The sequence below is a fragment of the Priapulus caudatus genome, unplaced genomic scaffold (assembly GCF_000485595.1).
Source record: "Priapulus caudatus unplaced genomic scaffold, Priapulus_caudatus-5.0.1 Scaffold277, whole genome shotgun sequence".
NCBI classification, from domain to species: Eukaryota; Metazoa; Priapulida; class Priapulimorpha; order Priapulimorphida; family Priapulidae; genus Priapulus; species Priapulus caudatus.
In genome coordinates, this window is record NW_014577338.1 from 57290 (window position 1) to 59946 (window position 2657).

At 43.1% G+C, this 2657-nt stretch overlaps 1 long non-coding RNA gene across 1 annotated transcript in view; it reads right to left on the reverse strand.

The window, feature by feature from the left end:
* The window catches only part of LOC106808436, a 16944-nt gene extending 15338 nt beyond the window's left edge, over positions 1 to 1606 (reverse strand). Inside the window, exons 1-2 of the long non-coding RNA XR_001393775.1 lie at positions 1525 to 1606; positions 350 to 352 (exon numbers count right to left, since the gene is read on the reverse strand). This is a non-coding gene — a long non-coding RNA (uncharacterized LOC106808436). The remainder of the gene's footprint in view (positions 1 to 349; positions 353 to 1524) is intronic.
* Positions 1607 to 2657: the final 1051 nt, after the last annotated feature.

The following is a 2657-nucleotide window of genomic DNA, read 5'->3' on the forward strand; positions in this document are numbered from 1 at the left end:
CACCAAAACACCACACACACACACACCTGTTCCTGACGAAATAGAGCCAACAATAAATAAATTCCGTCTTTGTCCATCATACCGTCTACAAAACTGCTTCATTGAACACATCCCCCCTCCCACATAATAACTGTACACAATTTTAACACAACCTATTACCTATGTACAAAGCCAGCCACCATGGTATCCCAACGCTATGGCTTCACACTGCCGCCAACAAAAATCTCACTGACCACAATGATATAACACCATACTTGACACGAATTGCCAAGTAAACCATCTCAATGTGCAATAAATACAATTCCTTAAAAACCCTGGAACGAAACCTGAAAGAGAGAAAACAATTCACAAACTACACCAACCCAATGCCAACACAACAACTCAATAAATACAGCACTGCATAACCTGAAATACATCCCCCAAAACTCAAAATATTCCATAAATACATAATACATACTGCATACCTGAAATACAATACAACAACCATACAATAACACAATGAAATACAATACAACAACACATACAATAACACAATAACACACACGTTCCCGTTGCCTCCTAAGATGTAACTGTCGTCTCCCTATAACAGGATCTAACAATTTCAGGACACCCGCATGTGCCACTCATGCGAACAATACCACAATCGGCTGTGCTTTAACGCTAGAGCTCGCTTGCTCTCTCAAAGCAATTCGTAGGTCTTACTAACCCTCCTCATTTCCCGGTAAGTGTGAACAACTCCCACGCCAGCACTCGCGTGGGATTAGTGTAACGACCTGATTGAAAGGAAATTTGTAATCAAAACATGTTACAATGATGATGTTTCCTAACCATATACCGACATCGTTAGCTAAACGTAACCCTTTGGTTTGATTGCGTACAAGAAATGCCGGTTCAATAACGTTTCGACTCTTGTACCCCGACGTGAGTCCTAGGACCGATCATGTCGTGCGAACACGAACTTACACACGATTACAGCGTTGATTAAAACTGCCCGGCGCCTGTCGCGCCTGACAGCGCTCCTGCTACGATATCCCGCCGATGGCCCCATGGACCCGACATCTAGCTCTTATAATGAAATCTCTCAAAATTTGAATTACGTGTGTGTGTGTGTGTGTGTGTGTGTGTGTGTGTGTGTGTGTGTGTGTGTGTGTGTGTGTGTGTGTGTGTGTGTGTGTGTGTGTGTGTGTGTGTGTGTGTGGGTGTGTGTGTGTGTGTTAGAAATATGGGGGCTTGGGGAGTTAGTTAAAGAGGAATTTAGAATCCGCGGGGCGCTGAATCGATGATGGGTTCATCGTTTTGATGAAGGGGGAGATAAATGTAACGTTTCTTTTACACATGTTGTACAGATGTTACATTGAATTAGTAATCGTAGATAGTTTGGTTGTACATAGAGCAGGGTTGGGCGTTTAGCACATAGGTTAGAAATAGTTAGGTTGGGTACTAGGCAGATAGGTTACGGACTTTAGGTTGAGACTTGTACAGATGCTGGCCATCTGTACATTTCGCGCGTAATAATTCAAATACGACAGTGTTGGTGTGTGTGATTGGCTGGGGTAGAGTGGAACTGGGCCGTGATTGGATGCGGGGTCTATATATAAGGGACGGGGGAGCATTTGAACGAGACGGGTGAAATGAACAGGACGTGACGACGAGATGGCGACTGTTATGGTTGTAAACAATATATTTCTTTAAGTGAACACAAATTCTATATGTCTTCTTGGTTATTTCTACTATAAATTATAACATACAAGCTACGTCCCTACAGTACGCATTTCCTGAGCAATCACGCATAATAGGACTCCTGCGCGCTACGTGTTTTTATCGCTCTCTGAAATCCTCCCTCCCCGCCCCGTCTCTTCCTCGTAAGATCGTCCATGCCACCATTCACAGCAGATGGAATACCTGACGAACATTTGACGCCCACGAATTTCTCGCTGCGTTGCGATCGATTAATTTAGTTATCAGCGTTAATGCAAACGTCATAATATTGCAGCAGATCACCCGTATAGTCGATACACTACTACTGCGCAATGATGAAAATAAATGTGTTTGCAAATATACGCAGATGCACTACGTCTCCGTATTTTATATCCCAGCACCTCTAACGAACAAACATATATATTCCATTATATAGTCACTTCGAGCACAAACACGCGTGCACGTAAACGCGATTGCGAAACGTAGGTATAGTTCCGTGGCATATATAATGCGTGTTCTGGACTACTACCCACTGTGAACTCCATGTTGTGTTCCAGCATCTGAACAGGCGCTCACGAACTTCACGACCTTTGCTCACGTGTAATACTTTCATTTTCTGATAGATGATAATCTGACAATGTTTCAGTCAAACAGCCTAACTGGCACAATTCTACCTAAAAGATGTGGTTATCTGCTATATAACTTATAGTGCGTCACTCACTTCCTGTGGCTCCGCACGTATATTACTGCTATTACTATTATCATTTACTAGTATTACTACACACTATTTCATCCTGGTATAAACCAGATCGTGTTACTGAAACACTGCTGTGTGAGGTAATATGTCGATGCTCTGCGTCTTCCTCAATTATCCGATGAAAACCGTCATGCCGTATCGCTAACAGAACAATTTAATCGCCGGAGGAGCGCCAGTGCACTGCGCCGCGCGTATATTATTC